At 39.3% G+C, this 24,203-nt stretch overlaps 1 protein-coding gene across 1 annotated transcript in view; it reads right to left on the bottom strand.

Annotated features, from left to right (window-relative positions):
* mafa (MAF bZIP transcription factor a) overlaps positions 1-24,203 on the bottom strand; it is a 76,788-nt gene that overhangs the window by 9,580 nt on the left and 43,005 nt on the right. The window lies entirely within an intron of this gene.

Below are 24,203 nucleotides of genomic sequence, written 5' to 3'. Positions count from 1 at the left end.
CCACATTGTGAGCAATACAGGACCCTTGTCTGAACTGTGCGTGCTTGTCCAGGGTTTATTGTGACACACAGTAAGCAACAGTCACTGCACTTGAAGTGTGGGATGGGCTCTGCTGTCACTGGTCCCAGTGTAAAAACAAAGGCAGAATGACCACCCTGTGAGTGTACATGGAAAGCCCACTTGGCTGAGATTCAGAGTGACAGTGGCGTCAGCATGGGGGGGTGACTCTATAATCAGCTTCAATTAAGGCCAAGGAGAGATGAGGCAATTCACTAACAACATGGGTGAGTCTAATTTAATTCTATTAAAAATATTATTTAGTCTGGTTGTGATTTACCATTTTGAACCATAAACATTTTTTTTACACATTTTCTTTATTGTGTTGTGTGTTTCTAAAAAGTTTCGGGAGACCTTCCAGCATCTTGTGCACTGTGAAAGAATGATTCATGTGGCCAGAGGGAGGTCTTTGTGGGTGGGCCATTAGACACAGAGACTATAGTGGAATTCAGCTGCTATCTACTGGAGATCCAATTACATGACCCTACTGTAAAGGTACTGCCTGCACCCATTATAAATCACCATAAACAAAGTATTGGCATTGCTTTGCATACCATCACAGCTCCACTGATGCTGGTAGAATCTATACATTTTTTATGTCATTGTATTTACATTGTATCCATTTGTGGAAAATGTTTTTACTTTTATCTATTTATATTTTGTTTAATTTTGCCTAACATGATTCCTAAGGACATGATGAGTGATGGTAAAATACACTTAAGAATATGATTTATGATTATGATTTCTAGTAGTTTTCCATTATTATAATCAAGTATTTTAGATTTTGCTGTTATTTGTAGTTGCATATAAATACATGTACACAGTCTAGCTTCATCAGTGGTGCCTCTTCGTGCGTTTGCCTTCGGTTAGTTACGGCACAAATCACTACAACTGTCTTTTTTTGTCCAGCTTTTGCACATCAGTTCTTTGAGCTAACATGCTCACAGCTATTACCCCAGGGCATGCTACGTCCATTCTCAGAGAACTGCTACCGTCAAGACTACATCCTCTCCAAACAGAATGTAGTCCCAAGGTGTGTGATAACAGAGGATGTGATGGGAATGCAGGGCCACTTGGACTTCTAAAGCCAGGTGTTAGCACTTCAGCTCACTGCCTCATCAATAATTGACAGAGGCAAACCAATCAGAACAATTTGCTCCCCACAGCGAAGTGCTAGAGCAGCCTAACACCAGTGAATCATTAATGAGGCAATTAGCTGAAATGGTTAGACGGTTAGCCCTCACTGGCAGCACTCCTGTGACTCTACTGTGACGGTCCTCCTCATACAAAAGCTGTGCATGATAGAGTAATGTACAGGCCAACACAAGCTGAGGGAGAAGATGAGTAGAATCACACAGCAGTGCCTGGATACAGAAGGTTGGAGTGTAACTTGCGTCAGTGATGCCAGCTCTCCATCTGTTGACCACTGCTCAGAGGGCCAATAACGGGAACAAACCCAATTGGCCATTACCATGGGAGATTGACCTTTATTGGTTGTTGTTACCATTGCACAGACAAAGCGAAGCTGTCTCCTGGGTGATTCAAGTGTGGGAGAGTCTTTATGGACAGGGATGAAATCGACCTCAGTGACATCACTCAAACACGGGGAAAGCAACAACTACAATAACAGCAAAGATGGAGTTTGGCTTTGAAGACCAGAGATCCTGGATTGTTGTTTTAGAGGAAAATCAAAGTCCCAAGGGAGCTGCTCACAAAGCCACATCGATTAGCCATATTGGAACCATTTTATAGTTTATCGATGTTCCTCTGCCTGCACTCTCAGCCCTGGGTCCAGTACAGGCTCAATTAAACCAGCCACCTTGATCTCAGGAACAAACCATGTGAATACTACATACTGCATAGATTATTCCCAAACACACACTCAGTGTTGTTCACCCTCATCAAAAGTAAATGTTTTTTTTTTTACTTTTGTTCAGGCAAAATGACCAAAGAAAAAATACGAGGCAAATATGATGAACTAACTACAGCCAGCCAATTGTGTCATGCTCACCTTTATTTTACTGGAATTCACCTTTAATATTTTAATTTAGTTAAACATTGATACAAACTCTAAGATCTGAGCTTTTTCTGGCATTTGAAAGAGGACATGTTAGAAATGTTTAAGAACCAGTGCTGTATGATAACCTTTTAGGAGTCATATACAGAAAGGGCCTAAGGGGTCTGCAGGTTTTCATGCCAAGCAAAAAAAAAACAAAAACAAAAAAAAAACTATGACAGTATATATACAGTATATGTTTACAGATAGTATACAATGATAAATTATAGTAATAAGAACATGGAATACTGTTGGAACTATGAGTTTTTATTTCCATGTTTGTATTTTATTTATTCCTTTTCCTTCCTGGGAACTGTTTTACCAGGGTATAATCTGAGTTTGTTTGATTGATGTTTGAGTTTAAAGTATTTTGTCTTTGAACTACAAATGTCAAGCATGTGCTTATGAAAGAACTACTGTTTACTGGTTTCACGCAAAGCACTTTTTATGTGCAACAGAGAAGGAAAAAAACCTTCTAGTACAGAGAAAAAAAATAGCTTTTACCTTCCCCATTGTTTTCTCCCATTTTAAAACTCAATAACTTGGAAGGCCTGAAAAAGTCCCTCTTGTTTGGAAAATAATTTAGTATAACAACAGCAAGAAGTTCACACACAGCTTAGTTAATGCTTGTTATTTAAATTCCTTTGATTCGATTTGCATCATTGTGAACAGCAACCGGAAGAGATTGCAACCTTTAGGAGAATTATTACCTGGACTTAGTTTCAAAGAGCCGCTTTAACAGGTCTTCAAATCTGTCAAAAAAAAAGAGTCTTTAAATGGTTAGGATAATTTCATTCATACAATAAATAAATAAAAAGGGACCTTTTAATCTGTCTTTTCTTCATGCTTTCATTTAATATCAGTTCAATCACGAGTTGCTCTGGGACTGTACTAACATTTTACTACACTTATCTCAAAACAATACTGGAGTCATTATTCATTTTCATTAAATTGGTTGGGGTCATTCTGTCTGTTTGGAAAGTTCAAAAGCTTGTCAGGAAATTTAAACCTGATTATTTGGTTTTATTAAGTTAAGGAGAAAATGAAATAAACATTAAAGATTCTTTTCTTAAATCCATATTTAAATACAGAAAGGGACTTTTGAGATTTCTACCTATATCTTTTGCGTGTATGCCCTGAAAATTATTGCTTTTGACAAAGAAGTGTAAAAGCAATTGATTAAAGACTGGGTCAGTCTGTGCTGCTGATATTGACACTTTTGCAGATATTGTAGAAAGCTAGTCTCTGTTTAATGATTGCTATTCACTTTTATGGCCCTCTCAGGATGTCATCCTCAACAAATATTTGCAAACAGGAAATTTGCAGTATGACTTGAGAGAGTAATAACCCTGGTACCTATGTGTTTTGAGATTAACATGTAATTAAAATAGTAAATCAATATTTATTAAGCAGTAGTACAAAACACATAATAAATGTAGCCAGGTCATATAATGAGTCACAGGGTAGTGGTTGTGCCCTTCCAAGTTGCATTCTCCACTGCAAATATTTAGCTGTGAAAACAACTTAGAAAGCTAGAAAATAGCTTTGAAATGAATTAGGCATGCTGTAAATTACTAGAAAGACACAGACACCCATGCCCTGCACAAATGGAAGTGCTTCTGCAGGTGCAAATTCTCACCTCAGCCTGAGACCCCTTCCTTTCCAAACCACACTTTTTAAATGTGGAGTCTATACTTTTTTCACTTCCACACCACAGCTTTTCCCCACAGTTATCACTTTAAGATTTTCATGCTCTCACTAGATACAACGACAGACAAAAAAAAGCACCTGAAAGCAATCCACCACTTACAGCACTGACGACAAAGCACAGAGTAAAGCAGCAGCACAGGCCACTGTCCATACTTTCCAGCGTGTACTGGAATATGAAAGGGAGATGTTAAAAGCTTAATGGACTGCTGCTCTTATTGTTTAAAAATTGCTCAACATATAAATGGCTGAATAAAGAAAGACCAACCATCACGGGTTGGCCTCAATTATGCATTGAAAATAAAGTTATGAGCTAGTGTTTGAATTATTGATGCTGGCACCGGGAACAAGAGCATGTTGGCAATGTGTCACTGGTTTTTTGCTGATGCTTCATGTTGTATTGATAATTTTTCATCTAAAAAGCCCATGAAGTCTTGATCTGTGAAAGATGGAAAAACACACCATGAATATTGGAAATCTAATGCAATATTACTGGAAGAGGGAAACATATAGCATACCGTCGAGTAACATAATGAAAACTAAAAATAATAAAAAGGTAATGTAGTTTAGAGCCATAGCTTGCACAGTGTAATCTCTAAAAATCGTATAGTTTTTTCCAGTAAAAGAATTGAAACAATCGACCACATTCAGTGCTTGGTACTGGGACTGTCCCATAAGGGTGACACATTTCCTGAGATGCAAATGCTTGTGGTACATTCGGTGATAGCCTTTTTTGAAAAAAAGAGAAAAAATTCTCACCGACTAAAACACTCCCCACTTAAACATCTATTTGCCATGAAAAGATAAGAGAATATGTAATGAAAAAAAATTCTTAATGTAACATTAAATGAATTTTTGAAATATGAGTTAGACATTGTGACTAAAAGTAGCTCTAGCAGATGAAAGAGTAGAGAGTGAGAAAGACAACAGCGAAACAAGATTAAAAAAGAAGAAAAAAAACAAGATTTGATTGTACTCAGATTTTCTGTGAATTCATTTAAATGGTCTCTAGCAAACTTAGGTGACCCAGGAATGTACAACTTTATTGCATGCGCAATAAAATCACCATGAACGTGTTCATAACCGACCGCAAATCATCACTAATCAGAATAGACCTTGATTTGATATCACAATAGACTTAAGTGTGGAAATTCCCTACTATTATTATTAATAATATCTGCTCAGCATTTATGTCTGTGAACATTGTATTATTCTGGTTAACCTTTTACAGTCCCCCTGTTAAGAAAACTTAAACGGAGACATGGATTACCCAATCAGATCCTGTGTTCAAAGAATCAGCCACAATGAGGGCAACACCACATTCCTTTAGTGTTTCATAATCTGCGGCTATTTAGCGTCATCCGCACAGCCAAACATTGAGGTAAATAACTTTTAGCATTCATACAATTTTCTTCTTTTGCCTTTCCACATTTATCTTCTTATATTTAAATTTTTGATTCCAGTGCACGCACACACATTGATTTCTTTAAAGTCATCGTAAAATACATTATGCCAGAAAACACCCTTTCCTTTCAGCTCAGTTTACACATGAGTAGTAGAGTTCATTTGAATTTAAGAAACATAAATATCTACAGAACAGAAAAATAAAATTTTGCTTCATTGCACTTCAGTCTGACGACATTATTTTCATTTTCTGTTTAAAATATAAATATGTAAAATATTACTATATGCTATATGCTCACTCAATAAAACTGAAACCCTTTTTAAATTGGGGAATTGTAAATTTAATTGTATAACTAATAGTTATACATGCAAATGCATTTCATACATATACATATATATATATGTTTTAATGTCATAGTTTTACTTTTATTCATATTATTCCAATTCTTTTGGCTATGCAGCTGACATTTTCAATAGGCATAGAAAAAGCTCAGTGAATCATTTGTCAAAGTTTTAACATGAAAAGGCTTAGACAGGGAGATCAAAAGAAAAATACATGAGTGAAACTGAACTGAAAAGCAAGTGCTTGTGAAATTTCTCACAAAGCATTATGACTGGACTTCGCCCACGGCTGAGTTTTAGGCCAGTCACAATCAGCCATTCAAAATATCTTTTTGTATGATTCAGTGAGCTCCACTCGTGTCCTCTACAAGCAGCATCCTCGCTGTAGTGGATGCTTGAGTCAAACAACCACAGGTCACATCTACCTCTTCTACTTCATCTCATACCTCTGCTGCCTACTCATGAGTGCCTTTGGATGTGCACATTACAGCTTTAAAAAATGTCATGTGGATAGTTTTTCTTTTCTTTTTCTCGCCACTGTGTGTCAGTTTCACGCTGCTGTGACTCAACTTCTGTCATGTTAGGTCTTTCATCTCGGCATCGGCATCTGCTAAGATACTCTTACTTTTATTTCCGATAAATGACTGATTTTACGTTTAGCTGGCAGTCAAACGGCCACTGTTAACCTTTCCACACCTCCACAACAGACTTTTTTTTCACCTCATTTGTAAGGTGTGAGATGTGTGCTCTTTGAGAATCGCCTACTATCTTCCTTTCCAAGGTCCCATAATGTTAACCTGTGGAGGAGCCGCTGAAGAGATCAATACCCATCAGACTGCTAAAATAAATACATTTATCACAGCGGGATACTTGCTACACCACACTACTACAGCCCGTTACATCTGATCGGAGGCAGAGATACTCAGGCTCATTCTGTAGCTAGAGAAGCTCTGATCAAACTGTCTACGTGTCCTGTTTAAAAAAAAAAAAAGAATTACAAGTCGTACAACACTTGGATTTTCATTTTCCTCGGTTTGAACAAGAAGATGACAGGCTTATGTCTCTTTCCAGCTGAAAAAGAACAACGCTTTTGACTGTGTTCTCCATCTTTTGCTGCGGGTTGAGACAGCTCTCTGGGTTTTAAAATCTCATCTGAGGAAATGCTCCTTCTGTCCTCCCTCTGCTGCAGATAAAGAACAGGCGTTTGAGTAATTATGGTGCATTATCGCCAAGGAACGTTTCATTGCTACATTTTAAGCTGTGTAGTGAGCGGTGACAAACGAACGACCATTTTAATTTCTATCAGGAGGAAAAACACATGGCTGGAGCCAATGAAGTCAGCTCTCTCATTCTGCCACTGACTGAGACCATCTGGACCAAATAAAGTTTTTCCCTTTGAATCAACAGCTGTTGGAAATTGCACGGGAACACTCCTTGTCTGTAGATCAGTCTTTTATTTTTCATTCTTTTCACTCTTTTTAATGCTAACAGTGTTTGTTTTATGGTTTTAGTGCCGGATTTGATCAGTGCTCACAGAAGAAAGTAAAATAAAACGTGGCTGTCTAAACGCACCTGTTTCCCCTCATGTCCCCCCCTTTGCACGTCTTTCAGTTTGTATCTCTTTCTCTCTACCCCTGCTTGTTCTATGGTGGTAATCTTAGGGCTGACCATGTCAGTCAATCTTTCAGTGGCTGACAGTTTTACAACACATGCACTACACTGATGGGTAACATCACTCACATAACGAGACAGAGTGAGAGGGTGGGGAAGGACTGAACTAACGGAAGTAAAAATAACAGCTCACGTATCTTACACAAACACGGTGAGAGAGGAAAGAGTCAATTTTATCTCAGTTTCATCTATGAAACTGAACATTTTTTTTCATGATTTCATAAGGTTTTGAACTCAGAGGTAGATTTTCCACTATGCGCTGCGGAGATGGAGTCACAGTGGTTTTCTCTTTCCATTGGCCAGAGAGGAGAATTTGTTCCACTCTGCTGACAGATATGATTTTTAACACTTCATTTTATCCTGGATTATTATTATAGGGCCCAGTCATTAACATTTTTTAGCAATGAACCTAAACTGTCTCAGGCATTTAGAGCAGTATTGCCTATGTTAAAAATCACCTTGGTGAGCACTAATTTCGCTACTGAAGACTCGAAGAACAAAAATGTTATTTATGCCAAGAGTATGACCAAACATGATACTCTTGGCATATATATATATATATATATATATATATATATATATATATATATATATAAAAACATTTGATGATTCATGAGTTCATCAGTTTTTATTTTTAAAGGCAGTGTTTTCAGTCCGGAAATTCACAACAGACAGGATAGTGTTTCTTGTTGAAGCTGCCAGTCCACATCCTTGACAGCTGGGTCAGCAGAAAGCCATAAGTATGCACATTTGGGCCTGGAATTCTACTTACATTTTACTTACATCAAATGGTTTCAGGCAAATGTGGTGATAATAAAAAAAATCCTCCATACTATACTGTAGCTGGTAAACTAAGGAAGAAAAAGAAAAAGAGAGCAACTATTTACACCTTAAATAAACATTTTCTATTTCTTTGACAGCTTTCAGTAAATTATTAACACAATACATGTCATTTTATTTGTGGATACAGACTAAATGGTTTAATATCAGCTTTTATATCAGTCTGATATCTGATAGAGCTAATGATTAATTAAGAGAAGCCATGCCATGCACTGCAGTGGCACAAGCAGCATTCTCTCTGGAGAGTCAGGGGAGCCAAAGTCCTAAGTGGTCCCCAGAAAGTAGGCGAAAAGCCGCCCATAGGAGAGAGACGATCAAGTCAATCTGTTTGTCTGTTTATGGCAAAAGGCGGAGGAAGCATCCTGCCACCCTGCACTGTCATATGGGAGTCAGGCTCCCACAAACACATGCTTAATGACTTCATTTATTCACCCCGTCACTATTGCTTTCTCTCCGTCTTTCTGTTTTTTTCTAATGATTTTGCCCATATGCGCTTTCACTTTTCTGTCCCATTGGGATATTATTAGTAATGGGTGCAAGGTTAGCATCTGAACTAGTTTGTCTGGGTTGTGTAGGATTATATGTGGATACTCGTGTATAGATATAAGACAAGATTACAGAATGGGTGCCACTACAAACTTAGAATAGTGAAGAGTAGGGTCAGATAGTTCCCAGTGATGAGTTGATGGAAGGCCATGTGATTCATGTCAGTGACATCTGGGCCAACACTGCCAGGACATCGATCAGACTAAAGCTCTGGAAGGTCTCTCAAAAGGTTTATTCTTAAATCTATGCTGACAGGCGATGACATGATGGAGACGGGGCTGGTGAATTGATTGTGTCCTCTCTCTCCTTTCACTTTTCTGCTCGCACTCCTACTTCTTCCGGAGTCTCTCTCCTCCCTCGCCTCTTTGTCCCATCACTCTGCTTTCCATCTCTCCTTCTCCCCCCGCCTCCTTTTTTTTCCTCCACCCGGCTGTACTCATCGCTTGAATGTGTCGAGCGCAAGATGTCAGATTATTTCCCAGCAGACACTGCGCTGTGTGACAGAGGACTAGAGCTGTATATCACTCGATGACACTTCTTTTGCCTCCCCCTCTTCACGCAGACAACACCAAATATTGCCAGGCCTTTTTGATCACTTAAAAGGCTTGTATTAGGAGAAGAGTTCATGCCTAAACAAAAGCAAACAAAGTGTTTCATCTGTTGTGTTCGTCGGTCGCCCAAATGTGTGCGGTAACAGTTTTTCTATCAGAAATGTGGCAAACCACATTGACTCGCACATTATAGGACTTAAAAGAAGTCTCAATGCATATGCCAAAAGAGAAAAAAACAGCCATTTTTTCCACCACTTTTAAGTTCCATATTACTTTTTATAAGTTCGCATTTTTTTTAAAGTAACTTACAATAATAAAACATATAAAAATCCCTGCAGTTCTCTGATTGTTTATTTTCTCTAAAAGCAGGCTTCAGTCCATGCCTTGTAATTTTAATTGAATGCACTGAGGACTTAAACTTGGGTGGGGTCGGCCCAGTATCCAGGCCAACCGCTCAGCATATTGTTTCTGTGGCACCTGTCTCCCCAGATTAATAACTCCAAAGTCTGTGCTGGCAAAGCATGCATGGATACCAGAAATTACAATACTAATTCAGCGCTAGGGATTTATACACCCGCCTCTCCCAGGATTTATGGCGAAAGAGAACTGGGGAGGGAGAAAGAGAGAGAGGAAGAGAGACTAATAATGCTAGCGAAAGTGATTAGCTCAATGGGAGAAATTGTGCGTTTGTAGTCCTGCGATTATTATTGTGTTTCTCATCACATAATGAGTTTGAACAATGCAGTTAATGGCATTATTGGCGGGCAACCAGGAACGGGGTGTATATAAGCTTGATAGCACTTTTTCGTCAATAAATCACTCCAGTGCACATGGCAATATTTAAATCTATGTTATTAAAATTGTTGGAACAACACTATCAGATTTATGTTGTGTTATTTTATTATGGATTGATTATCATCATCACAGGCATATCTGATTTGCGTGGAGGCAGCTGGAGCGTGGTTGGTTTAATCCATTTTGATTGCTCTGCAGAGGAATGCAGCTGCTTTGCTTGAGTGGACAACAACTTGCCTTGCACCTCTTATGATTGTCTCAAACTGAAAAAAACAAGACTAGTGTTTGTCTTTGTTTTCTTCACCGATATTTGTACGATTTCTCTCAACTATCAGTTATGTTGACCTGTTATGGAAATCCTTGAAACGTCTCTGTTCTCTATCGTGTTATCATTTCAAGAGAAAATAGATCATGAATGAAAAACACTGCTATTATTACTTCCTCTTTGACTGTACACTAGCTCATTTATCTTCGTAAGGCTTGAGACATAGGGAGTCTTAGAATCATTGATGAAAGCATTATGAATCACTTCACTCCAAAAGCCAATTGTATTCAGGGGATGAAGACAAATGAAAAGGAGTTGCATAAAAGGCAGACTGGATTGTCCAAGTAATTTTAGATGCAATAAAATGGAAAAGAGACAGTGGGAAGAAAATGTGTTAAGCCAGACAAACACAACAGTGGAGAAAGAGTAAGAGCAGGAGTGTGACCGCTACGTAGACACACACCGCTCTCTGTTTACAAAGTAACCTGATGTGAATCTAATTATAATCTGTTTACTTGATTTGAGATGAATGAAAATTTAGGAAGGCAGCACTGTGAAGATGAGATCAGTCTCAGCACGAAGAGTCAGTGTAGTATGTCCACTCGCCAATACGACAGCAGAATTACAGGCTCTGAGAACTGTGACAACCCTGAAATTACAATTGAGTTTCACTCCTTCCTGCTTCCACACTTACCCCCCCCCCCCCCCCCACCCCGCAATACTTTCTTTCTCATTCTCTCGCTCTCTCTTTCTCCCTCTGATGGCTCAATAACAGGTGCCATGCTAAGAGAGCTGTTACAGCCGTCCCTGAGTGGTTGTGTCAGCAGCAACGTTAGGGTTGAGCTTTCCAACCTGCTCACCATGCAGGAAAAAGGGAAAAAAGAGAATGAGGAAAAAAAATCTCTCTGGTCCCCAAATGATGCCCGCTGGGAGCCATCGTGCGCTAAATTTCGCCGGGTGTTTCTCCCCTCTTTTCTGTCTTGTGGCCCCCGGACTCCGATTTACAGACATAGCCATATTGGGCCTTTATGCATGGCGGAGCCCAAGCAGCTGTGTTCAGCAGAAAAAAAATGACAACAACAAAATAAAGAAATAAATAAACAAATCAACAAACACATAAGAGAAGCTTATTTCTTTGCAAATGCTCGAATAAGGACTTTTTTGTGTGCCATCTGCAGAAAGTGAACCGTAGAGTTGGACCTGGAGTGCACTTAGACAGGTTTGCGCTCACTATTCAAGAAAACTTGTGGAAAATTCACTAAAGTGTTGGAAATCCTCCCACCACATCAGAACAAATTTATTTATAAGTTCTTGTGAGCCTTCTCTGACTTGAAGAGCCAATTTACTGCGTGCAACTCAGCTGATACTGATATCGCATGCCTTTACCAAACTGGAAGATCTGTCATTATGATTGCTCATTTAAGCACACTCCTAAAGACTTGAGAGGTTCTTGGCAAAATCTATGCAAATTAAGCTGCTTTGTGAAAAGACGCATCACTGTGCATGAAGCCTGAAGCGGGCAATAATCACAGACGGATTGTGTGCAAACAAGAGATGCTAAGCACCTCAAACCTTAGCAAGAGAGGAAAGCACACCACAGGGTGAAAGCGAGTCAAACACTCAGGTGATTGCTCAATTTTTCTTTCGCTGATGAGCAACAAAGCACTGTTATATGTTACGTTTACATTTTCAACTTTGCTCTTAACAAAAGAGCATAATTTTATGTTTAAACAGAACAGTTGGTGCAAAGGGGGAAAAAAAGCAAAAACAAAGTCAAATGTCTCATCTGAGACTCGCCTTCCACAAGTTCATGAGCATATGGCCTCGGTATCTCAGCATAATTCACAACCCCCCCCCCCCCCCCTCTTTTTTGTGAGGGGGGAGGGGGAGACATATGTTTGCATATAGCATAGGTAATCTAAATTTAGCATCCATACCATCAAGGGGCGTTTCATTTTACGCTCACAAAAAAAAATGATAAATTTCAAAGGTGACCTGATGGGTTTCATTACAGCTGATTGATCGGCTTATGTTAGGGTGTCACAAAATGGACAGAGTAGACATAATATACCTTCAGGATCCTATACAGTACCTATAGGCTATTTATCAAGGCTCCTACATGAGACGCTGATATACAGTAAATCATGAGACATATTTCTTTAACAGTTCTTGATGCTTGATTTGTACACAGCCCACTGGTACTTGACAGCGTTTGATTAAAAGTGCTTATTGTATAAACAACACTTCTATTAAACTTCAAATCAGCAACTGAACTGCTTCTCTGATGTGACTAAGAAGACCTTTTCTTATTGTCCAAGTCTTTTAACTAACAAATCATGTTCTTGATATTAACAAAATCATTAAGTGTTCTAGAAATATTAATGTCCTAATTTAGAAAATTGCAAAATAATTTGAGGTTAATAGTAGTACACCTTGTGCATTTCTCACTAGCGTTTCAGTTAAAACAGTTAAAGTTCCAGAGCAGTTATTTTTATGTATGTCTCTACATTCTTTTTGAGCGTTTGGTAACAAAGCAGGGATCTGGGATTCTCTCCTATGAACTAGTAAATAACCCCTGCAATTCATCATAAGAACAAGAAAGAAATGTCAAGGGCACAGGAGTTCCTTTTTTCTTTTCTTTTTTTGGTCGAGGTCACACAAACAGAATAAACAGCAACACGCATGCAGAAAACATACACGCGCCTGTTTGCATGCTGCATTGTGACCACACTGCACTACATAAAAGTTGAGGCATTGACAAATCACTGAGACCTGAAAGTGGGGCCGAGGTGGGACTAATTGAAATGAACTTTAGAAAAGGGGGGACACCTAATTAAAGATGAACTTTCTATCCTGTGTTTGTGTTGACATCATGGGGCCCAAGTTTAAACTCATCTTTGTTTGCACAAACCTGGCGATGCGGGGAAACTGTACACGGAGGACACGGAGAAGGAATAAGGTCATCGCTTTTCCTCAGTGGAAACATATTTTTCTTTAAGTCACATGCAACACTTTTATGAAATGTGTGAGGGGCCCATTCATTATCTGCAACTTTTCCTCAGAGAAACCGTTCTGCATATGGTATCCTGGGTTTTTTGTACTTATATGTTTATCTGTGCTGGTTTGAGACAACTATCCAGAGTGCTGGATACACAGAGAACATCCTGCTGCACCTGTGTATGTGTGAACGAGTGTGGGTGGAGTATGAATAGCCGTGTGCATGCTTGCACTTGTTTATTGCTGTTTATTGTCTGTTCTATTTTCTGTATTACTTAGTCAGGGACACAGCCCAGTACTGGAGCTGTGAAGTTCCCCAGTAACAGGCTAATTCCTCAGTGGCTGTTTAGAGTGTCTCTAGCAGTGCTAAGTGTTCTCCTCTCTGTGCCTGATCAGAAAACAGGACCACTTTAGTCAGTTTGTTTAAGGTCCCCCGAGAAGGCTCCCATATCCTCCCTCTACTCACCCCTTCCTCATCCCTGCTCTGTTTCTCTCGTGCTCACACAAACGAAAACACTTACTTTTCATGCTCCCTAACTCGCATCACATATTAAACAGATAGATAGAAGCTGACATGTGCAAATGAATCAATTGATTATTTTTTCAGCTCCGTCCATATTTAATCAATATCATTAATATTGGAATATCTCTTTTTGTACTTTAATTTAGCTTTTAAGCTTTGTTTGGAGTAAATGTTATAGAAGCGATAATGATTTTCCTAGTAATGCACTTACAAAAGTTTGAAGGGCTCAGTGAAAAGCATGGAACATGAATATGGATAGTGCTGCATCAGCAGAGAGTTGTATAACGTCTGTCTCTCATTTAATACATTATGAGTAAATGCGTTGACTGAAAATAAATGTTTGAACAGACCGAAGCTAAAATTTACACTGAGGATAAATTTTTATTGTTGTGTATGTTAAACAATGCATAAAACAATTCTTTTTTTCTTTTTTTTAACTGAAGGAATTAGGCTCGGGGTGACTGTTGTCCCTGTTCTTGTTGTTAACTGGAGCTTGACTGCCAAAAAATAAAAATAATAATAATAAATAATTAAAAATAATAAAGGAACGGTTCAATTTAGCTGGAGATTATCGGCTGTATGGTCCTGGAACGTGAGCATGATAGGGTCCTTTCATCACACAGTCACTGTGAGGATTTAACTCATACATGCACAAGGATTAATAATGAAAAGCAGTTCCCATCAAGCAGTGATGAATTTTATTAATGTGGTTTAAGAAGCGACTTTAATGGATATCATGTGCTTGCACTTAACGCACCCACCTCAGAGTTTAATGAGATACCACCCAACTTAATGTGTGCATGGGCATGTGCGCGTGTGCCTGTGCACGTACACGACAACTTAACTCCGTGCCACCTGCTTCTATAAAGCAATGTATACAATGCTACAGTCTTTTGGCTTGACTTTTTAAATGCATATTGTGTATTCATTAAATACCCTTTGATTGACAACTGAAATGTTGTCAAAACACCACTATTTTACTGGATTTAAAAACAGGACATATTTGCAAGGGAAATTCTTTGCATAGAGAATTTATCTCACAACATGAAGACATATTCTCTCTGTTTTCTATAGTCTGGCCTGTTCTGCTATCCTTGTGTAAAGGTGAAGTTTCCTCACAAGAGCTGACAAGTGTGAAATTACGATAGGAAGTGCTTCATACCCTGCCATTTACCTTCATTCATTACCACTCTTCACACACACACACACACATACACCTTTACATTCCCTACAGTCCACAGCTGACTGGTTGATACAGCAGTCATTTCTTTAACTGGAGTAGAGGAAAATACCAGACATAATGTGCGTGACAGTTTTGCCTTTGGAATTTCTCAAAGTTGGTGATATCCTCAAAGGAATTGGCTTGCCTTTTGAGCAATATTGGATGTGCAGGTACAAAGATATTGGAAAGAAGATTTTAGGTAGAGAAACACCTGCATGGATTATAGCTCATCTATACATCTATACCACTAGTCTCCAGCCCTGGACCTAGATCCATAGGATGTTCAAAGGAGTGCTCGACCACAGATTTTTTTGCAGAGAGGTGAGACAGGTACCATTGTCCTTCATTGTCCTATGTTATTTCACTTCAAACTCCTTAATTGCAAAAGTTACTCTATTATGTACTCAAAGATGTGTAGGATTGTTGCAGAGTACTGTAACAGACTTTACAGTCTAGACTGTAAACATTGGCAAAGTTAGATAGCCTGTGGTTTTCTAGTTCAGCACAATTAATGTAAAATGCAATACTTAACGCTATATTAATGTTCAAACTCTGAACTCTTATTTGAGTAGATTTACATCTCTATGAAAAGAACTGTGCGTAAGCTGTAATGCTTTTAGCACATAGTATTAAAATCGTCTCTCTGTGTCTTTCTCCACCCCCTACTGAGTGTGTGTTGTCTGAAGGTTATCCAGCTGACTCTGTGGCCAGAGGAACTGAGACGCTGGGCGGTCATAAGTCTTTGTCTTTGAAGACCGCACACTGTGTCCGTATCGCTGTTGCAGCGTAATTGATACAGGCTCACGCTGTTGAGCTTAACTGAGCCCCGTCATGGCCTTACACTCAGATCTCTCACAGCTGTAGGGCTCAGAGTACTGAGCTCTCACAAAATCACACAAGCTCACGCACAAACCCACATGCGCACACACACATATAACACCCAGCTGGCTTCTGGCGAGATCACAGCTAAAGAGATCCAGAGCGGAGCTGGTTAGACTAACACTAATGGAGATGAGCTGCCTGGTTAGCTCAATGGAAAATTGAGCAGAGTTGATGCTTATTTCATCACAGCAGTAGCCCATTCCGCAGGGAATACACAGTCAACTTACAATGATTTTAAATCTTTCTGAAACAAAGGAAAGTAAATAGTGTGGTTTTTGTGAAGGTCCTGGTTCTGTGCCTACTTTTTATTTTGAAGTGTTATACTGTATGAAACCACGCGTGATGGATGATTTTTCTCCTAAGTGTCATGCACAAAGGATACATTTGTTGGTGCATGCTGTGCTCAATCAGTGTTCTTCCACTGACAAGGAGTTCTTCTCACTTGGCTCCTTAGTAGTGAATGCATTAAATCATGTCACCAGCCGGTCCGGTGAAATCTGGGCCACACCTGAGTGCATATGTCCTGCCCGGCAGCACTGTAGCATAGTAAAAACTACAGAGGATCACTGGCAAGCAGGAGGAGGTCCTCTGCTTTTATCCCCCCCGCCTGACATTCAGTGACATTTAAGAAGTCGTTAAAGGTGTGAGCATGTGGAGGTGGGGGGTGTACATCCTCAGGCTGAGAAAGACCCTCAGCGCTGTCACCAAATAAAACCTTGTTGGATGAACTGATTATGCTGTCCAAAATATCATTGTATTACATGACACCTAAACTAATGTATATGCAGTGTTGACAAATAACCTATGTGGAATATGCTATAAAGACAGCTAGACTCTAATGCTAATGTAACTTTATAATTCCTTCTGTAGGCCATTGTAGATGGAAGTATGCACTGCAATTAGACGGAGTGCAGTCCATCTCTGGCCTGAATCAGTCTGGTGGTGATTCATTGTGGTCAATCTTGGCTGTGACACAAGCACACAGGGTCCGCAGAAGATAAGAGTCTCCTCTTTTATGAGGCTCTTCCTCTCCACCAACAAACAGCTATTAAAGTATGACTGGATCTGGCCCCTTCTGGTGCTGCTGACAGCTAATGTCATGATATTTGTCCATCTCTGGCATCCGTCTCCATAAAGGCTGTGCAGTAAAAAGGCCCCGCTGACCCACATCGTTAGGGGCTGACCCTCTTTTTACAACAGTAAATGTTTGTTTAGGGGCAGTCCCCTGTTCTGAAGTAGCGATTAGCCTCTGGTAGAGAGAGGAGCCCCCAGGTTCAAAGCCCATCCTGCGCTGAGAGGCTGTCAGCTCCAATACTAACAAAAAACAGACAGAGAAATGCAGAGGCTGAGACAGGACAGTGATTACAAAGCTTTAGCTCTCTGCTCAAGGCGCTGTACAGTTTCTCTGGAGGGAAAAAAACACTACGCTCCTCAACCCAATGAACTGACAACTGAATGTGTTCAAGTGTTTCAATGTGGAAATGGAGAGAAAGCCACGACTATAGAAAGTAGGCTGGCATAGTTTTCCCAGACAGTATAGCAAAATTCTCTTTTTGTGCAAATAATAAGCGTCTTGTTGAGTGTTTATTATAATTTCTATAAAAAAAACACGGATCAACAGATCACAAATGTGGCACATTTCTCCTACCAGCAGTGAAACACTGCACAGCTGCCCAATACGTAAGTGAAACTAACTTTAACCTTTAGATCATAAGTCATCCTTTCAACACTGCCGCTGTGACATAAAAGTTTTTTTTTAAAGTCTGTTTACCGCTTGGAGTCTTCTGATTGTCATTTTAACAGGTTTTAAATGACAATTTTTTGTGTATGTGTACAAAAAAATCCATTGTCCTCGTTTAAAGGATTTTTCAGGAACTGTATGCTTGTAAATCAGTCATCTAAATGTTTCCCTTGAGTGTCTCTGTATCCTCTCCCATCCCTGCACCATATAAATCTGTATGTGCTCAAAGCGAAAGTGAGCCAGGTCACAGTTAGACCTTTGCCCATCAATCTGAGCCACACGCTCTACACACGGGAAGGTCCTGGCATTCCCACAATACACACAAAGGTAATGGAGCCCCAAAGATGCCTGAGGGGACATAAGTCACACAGAAAAGAGATGGTGACAGGCTGACAAAAGGCTTTGATGGGTGCCTTCAGTCCTTGGTATGGACAGAGTAGACATAATATACCTTCAGGATCCTATACAGTAGGTGAAGGTTTTGCTCCAGTCCCAAAACCTTCACGGTATCCAACTCAAGTCTCTACTCAGCCACATGCAGGCAGGAGAGGATGACTTTAGCATGGATATTACAAAGTTGTCAACTGGAGGTTGGGGGAATTAAGTAGGGAGCACATCTGCAATATCTTGTGTGGTCTCTCAACTGCAACAGTATATGTTTAGACTCTATCTCTAGGATAAAGTCTGTATGCTGCTGTAAGAGCAGCTATAGATCAGTCGTAGCTGGTTTTCACCACACAACAGATATGTTGAAACCCAAGGAGGTTCTTCATCGTCACATAAACATGCTTCACTATAGATGAGTACAGCTTTAAAAGCATATTTGTATATCATAAGCAGCTGTGCACTACTGTGCAACCATAACTTGTAGACATAGTGGCAACACCAATGAGCCCTCATCTGTGCTCAGAAGACTGTATATGTTCACATTATGCATTTAGCTGGGCATCAACAAAGAAATGCAGTGATGTATTCTCAATAAATACATATAGTTACTATAGTAAAGAACATTAAAAAAAATGGAATACCGCCAGATTGAGTGCTTCCTTGGCTTTATAGCCACTTTTGATGAATAATTCAGGAAGCATTTTAAATTATTTACATAAAGGTTATAGTGTAATATTATGCAAAAAAAAAAAGAAAAAGAAATTGCTTGCCTGTTAGTGTAGCACTGTCCTGAAGTTATGGGGTGATATTGCTACCCCTGCATGGTAACATATGCTGTACTACATGCTCTCACTGGTCTTATGATTTTCATCAGTGTAACTGTCAGTACCTGGCAACACCGTGGCTTCTAATAAAACAAGATGCATTTTCAGGAACATAAATTCTTTTTTTTTCTTTTTTCTTCTTTTTCCTGGGAACTCACCTTGGCGGTCAGTCCGACCTGAACCTGCCTGGACTAAAGCCAAACTAAACAGACAGACATCTGGTCCCTGTAATCCTCTTACAACTGCCTCCCACACATAGTCCTCAATGGCGAGTCTGTGGTGTCTGTGACATTGTGACATGGCAATTAACTTTAACTTATGTTCACTGATTATCCAAAAGTAGCTTACCGTAGCAAGGGTCAAGGAACAGACTTGGATTCTTAGCATTAAACAAGACAGAATTGAACAAGTCAAGAGAAAGGCACACCCTTCTAAGCGTGAGACTATATTATGCGTAATATGCTGATGACTCCATAATCTATTTGCCTGATTTTTATCCAAATATTTTATATAAAGATGTTTGTGATAATGTGACAAAGAAAATGAATGTCAATAAAATGTAAATCTTCACATTTAAAAAAGTTTGTAGGCACTTTTTATATTTATAGTGTTGCCCATTGTGATTCAGATTTTTTCATTTTGTTTTGTTTTCTTCACATATCCCCCGCCCCAAAAAGGTTTTCTTTTGTTCATAGCTTAATTTGATATTCAGTGTTTAAGAAACCAATGGTCATAATATACTCCTTAAATGAGGTGATTAAAAATAATAATTTGAGAACCAAATCCCAATATCATTAGTTCCACTGTGTGTCTTTCAGACATCTGTAGTGCTTGGTTCTTGATAAGATGGGTCCTTTTGTCTTGCATTTTCTTACTGTCTTTCTACAAGTCAAATGCAATATTTATGCATGAATTGTAAGCTGTGCTGTGTCAAGTTAAACATTAAATAAACATTATTAACTGTTGTTGTGACATTCACAACTACAGACTTGGGCTTAAACAGACATGATTGTTTCCAGGAAAGCGAAGGAAAAAAGAAGGAAAAGGTTTAAGATCAACAGGAAAGCTCGAGTGAGGGATTTTAGATAGCAAAGAGGAAATGGCAGTGTCCCTGCCATGGTACATGCCCCACTGTCATCACTCACAGGAACATCCTCCATCATCCACGTTTGCATATCGTTTTTCCTAATTTATTACATGTTCCACATGTTAAGCGTGTGGACCTCCAGGGTGCAATTTTAGTAGCAGCAAACCATCAACAAATCTTTGTTTCTCCCCCTGGCAGAGCGCTTAGTAGAAGCGATAAAAGCTTTTTGAGAGAAACAGACTGGAACAATGGTGGGGACTTCACTCTAAATGGCTTCCTGTTGCGCTGCAGCGCAAGATTGAGCACTGCTTCAGAAGCGCAGAAAGAGAGAGAAGAGAGAGAGAAAGGCATTTCATAAGATGAGCACAGAGCTAAGCAAAGGATACACGGAGTGAATGAAAGTGAGAGAGACACTTAAAACAAACCGTTTATTGACTCTGCTGGGGAGAGCTTGTGTGTGAAGTAGGAGCGGTGCAAAGATGCATGCGTGTCTACAGAGGCACGTCTTTAGTCTTCTGCACAAGTGCTCCCAGTCCTCTCAGCCACTTAGCACCCTGCCTGAGGGAGCTCAAGTGGCTGTTGCTGTAACATCTCGGGTAAAAATACTAAAGAGTCAGATGCTTTGAAAATAAAGAACAGAACTGTGCTTTAGATGGATCGTTTTCTTAAAAAGACAGTACATACTTTTTGAAATAATGCTTCATTAAAGTTCACTCTCTGTTCATAGATGTATTAATAGACTTGTTGAGTAAAGAAACGGTCAGAATATATGTAAAACCTTTTGCATCACTTTATGGATCTGTTACACACATACTTAAGATAGTGGGCATCAGATTACATATTGCTGTGCTTTATGTCCAGATGTTCTTCTCTAGCTCCAAAATATTATAGTATTAAATCATTTACAATAGCAGAAATAATATGCTTGTAGGAAAGTGAATGTTGCCTGAATTTTGTAATTATTATCACACAATTCAGTCGTATTGTGTTTCCAGATATTTAAAAAAAAAAAAGATTTTAAATTTTGCTGACATGAATTTGCATCAAACAACGTGAAATGTAAACAAACTTGACATTCATGAAAGATATAAGAAGAATAAAGAAGAGACCATTCATGTGTGGAACAATAACAGAGCTCACAGCAAAGTCAGAAATAGATTGTAATCTTGTTCTATATGAGTTATTATCTTTTTTCTACTTTTAGGCTTCTATTTAGTGTGAACTCCCCCTGACCAAGTTAACATTTCTCAAAATCTCCAGTCTGTGCTGTGACTGGAACACACCAGAGAAAGTAGTGACCATGTTAGCCAGAGAGTGGATGTATTATGAGATTCATACTTTGGTTGCAACTGAAGAAGAAGAAGGAGCTGCTGACCGTCTTCTACCGCTGCTCCATTGAAAGTGTGCTGACATATTGCATCGGTGTGTGGTTCTCCAGCTGCACCACAGCACACAGAAAGGCACTACAGAGGGTCATCAACATGGCCCAAAAAATCATTGGACATCCTCTTCCCTCCCTGAAGGACCTGTACAGCACTCGCTGTCTCAAGAGGGCACGCAGCATCCTACGGGACTGCACACACCCAGGACACCGGGTGTTTAAGCTGCTGCCGTCTGGCAGGAGGTTCAGGCTGCTGAGGTCCCGAACAAATAGACTCAAGGACAGCTTTTACAACAGGGCAATAGCCCTGATCAATGTAAATAGCTGACCTGACTGGATACCTCCCTGGACTTTTTAGGGGGAGGTAACAATGTTTAAAACGATAACAATAATATTTATATTTATAACAAGGTGCAATAATAATTAATGTGCAATAATAACAGCGTGCAATACACATACACTTATTCTTCTTTTTTATACTAAGTTAATATACTGTGTTGTGTTGTTTGTTACGTTGTGATGTGTCATATTGTGTCGTGTTGTGTTATATGTAGTGCCGACGTAGGACAGTTTTTCCAATTTCATTGTACTACTGTACTATGTATGACTGTGCAATGACAATAAAGAGTTATCTTATCTTATCTTATCTTATCTTAAGCACATAATCTAGTGGTGCACTGTACCCTACATGTGCAGCACCTTCTTTCATGGTGCATTTAGAACAGAGGGTGATTTTAGAGATGCTTCACTTTTACAATCTAAAATGTTTGTATTCAGCTTTTGTTCAGTTTGGGACCCATTAGTTGAATATATAATGAACAGTGTGTTTGGATCATTGTCATGCTGAAAAATGAAGCCACTGCCAATCCCAGGCTTTCCAGATGGTTTTGTATGGTGGTACTTTTCTATGTTCATAATTCCATCGGTTATGACAAGATCCCACCACCAGTGACTAAAATGTAGCCCGAGACTACGATAGTGCCTCCATCATGTTTTACAGATGGCTTTAGACACTCACTGCTCTGCTTCTCTGCTTGACTTCAAAACAACTGGAACCCAAATTTTCAAACACTTGATTGCCAGGCTTCCACTCAGACCATCGCTGATGAGGTTTCACTGAACAATAATCACATTACTGGAACAAAAACACAATTTTTTTGGATTCAACTAAAGAAGCTGGAACAAATTATATATTGTTGTAAAAGGGTGATAGTAACAAAAGTGTTTAAAGATACAATTTAAATTTGGGTCCTTGCTAACTTGTCTGTTATGTGCAGATACAACACTGATTCATCCCTTATGTTAAGTGCATTTTTCATGCTTATGTGATTTATATGTTTGTGTAAGGTAAAAAAAAAAAAAAACGCTCAGGTAAAAAGGACCAACCTAAAAATGAATGTAAAAAGCTACCCGCGTCTACAGGAAAACTCTGAAAGAATGAGTGTGATATATCTTTCAACCTCTATGTCTCATCCTGACAGAAACCAAGTCTCAAACCAGAGCACAACATAAATACAAGATGTTGCTTTTTGTATCAAGCAAAAGATAGGACCATGAAAGCTGGAGGGGTGAGAACCGCTCCAAGGGTTAGAAAATAGGAATGACAGATGACACTTTGGCTTTGACTCAAACCTATTTGTATTTGGTAGCAGTTTGTCACCGTCTACACTTGCAGACATTGAAATGGATCTGCCACGAAGGTTATGTATCCACATCTGGTTTTGTAGAAAAGAGCATGCATATGCAGACTGAAAAAGACGAAAAGAAAATAGCAATGTAACTTTAATCACATCCAGACCTATAAAATGTAACTCTGAGCTGTAGTAATGGTAATCAGAAACAGAGTGGTCCCGCCAGGAGCCAATTCACTTTCTGTTTTTCATTAAAATGCTGGCCAGTACTTCTCACATCTCTGTGTGCATTTAAATAGTTAATGGACTGCCCATCCGCTTTGCTACTGTAAGTTGGAGGGCTAGAGGGGGGGGGGGGGGGGGTGGGGGGGGGGTGGAGCTCTTCAAAAGTTTCTGTTTCAGATCAGAAAGAGTGACTTTACAATCTTGCAATATTCATGATGTGTTTAGGAACCCTATACCCTTTCCTGGCTTTGAAGTTAAAGCAAGGCCAGATTTTATGTATTCCTTGAAAATCTTTGGTCCCTTTCACTGGTCAGTAATTGGGCACCAAGATAAATACATATAGTGCATCTTCTTTTTTTAAAAATGTATTTTCCCGAGTTTTTCAACAAGATCGAATTAACAGTGTCTGGAATCTGTTTTCATTGACACATTTCATTATTTGACAGCTTTACAATATATAGCATGCCATGACACCGTAACACGTACTCATGCCAATAAGATCAAAGCTTTTTCATGTTTTTGAAGTGAATGCTTTTTCTCATGTTTTTTTATCTACCTCAGCTAAGAAGCTGTCTGATCATATATCCAGTCAGTATGGTTCGGTGGATTTCTCCTCATGGGTTCAGGTTAACTGCGCAGTCACTGTTTTGGGGAAATACAGTTAAGTGTGTGTGGAAGGAGATCAGCAAAAGAGGGAGGGTAACTCTATACAGGGCCAGGATACCAGGTAGGAAGTCTGAATTCTTTCACTGAACCCTTACAGAGACTTTAGTACGTGCAGCAGGACCTCTTTGAAGGAAACCATAAAATATTAAGGGGAAGTGGATACCTCACTTGGCTTAATGCGGACACGAGTCAGGCCACACATAAGCTCACAAGCGAAATCTTCTTTTTCTCTCTTTATCTCTTTCTCGCGCTTTCCTTCCCTTACTATCTCTGTCAGTCTTTGTGGTAAAAAAAAAAAATGTTATGGAGTTTCAAGCTACACAGATTTTAAGCGTTCTTGTTGGCTCTTTTCAGGTCTGCCACAAGCAGGAGTTCCTCAGCACTGGTTTTTCCTGCACTTATT

The sequence above is a fragment of the Aulonocara sp. 'chitande type north' Nkhata Bay genome, linkage group LG1 (genome assembly GCF_057382095.1).
Source record: "Aulonocara sp. 'chitande type north' Nkhata Bay isolate Kocher_YH1m ecotype deep benthic linkage group LG1, A_spYH_male_GT1.1, whole genome shotgun sequence".
Classification (NCBI taxonomy): Eukaryota; Metazoa; Chordata; class Actinopteri; order Cichliformes; family Cichlidae; genus Aulonocara; species Aulonocara sp. 'chitande type north' Nkhata Bay.
Note: the sequence above shows the minus strand (reverse complement) of the source record. Positions and strands in the feature narration are given on the sequence as shown.